Below are 324 nucleotides of genomic sequence, written 5' to 3'. Positions count from 1 at the left end.
GAACGCCCCACCATATAACCAACCACCCTATTATACACCAAATTCCTCGCTCAAAAGTTAACAAAAAAAAGCTCACAGAAATGATATTCATCTGCAGAGCCAAACAGTCTTCACTTCCAGCAGAGGAAATTCTATGCAGACAACCTCAGTACTTCATGACCTGCAGATACACGGGGCTTCGGAGGCGAAACAAAGGCCGGTTTATTGCTTAACACTTGGGGAGAAAACGCTTAGTATTATGTGCGCGCGTTTGTTTGTTTTGCTCGGGTTCTATGGGCGTTTTTCTTGCTTAGTGGGTGTATACAAGTCATGCTAGGATCTTTG

Source organism: Penaeus monodon, chromosome 20 (assembly GCF_015228065.2).
Source record: "Penaeus monodon isolate SGIC_2016 chromosome 20, NSTDA_Pmon_1, whole genome shotgun sequence".
Lineage (NCBI taxonomy): Eukaryota > Metazoa > Arthropoda > Malacostraca > Decapoda > Penaeidae > Penaeus > Penaeus monodon.
Note: the sequence above shows the minus strand (reverse complement) of the source record.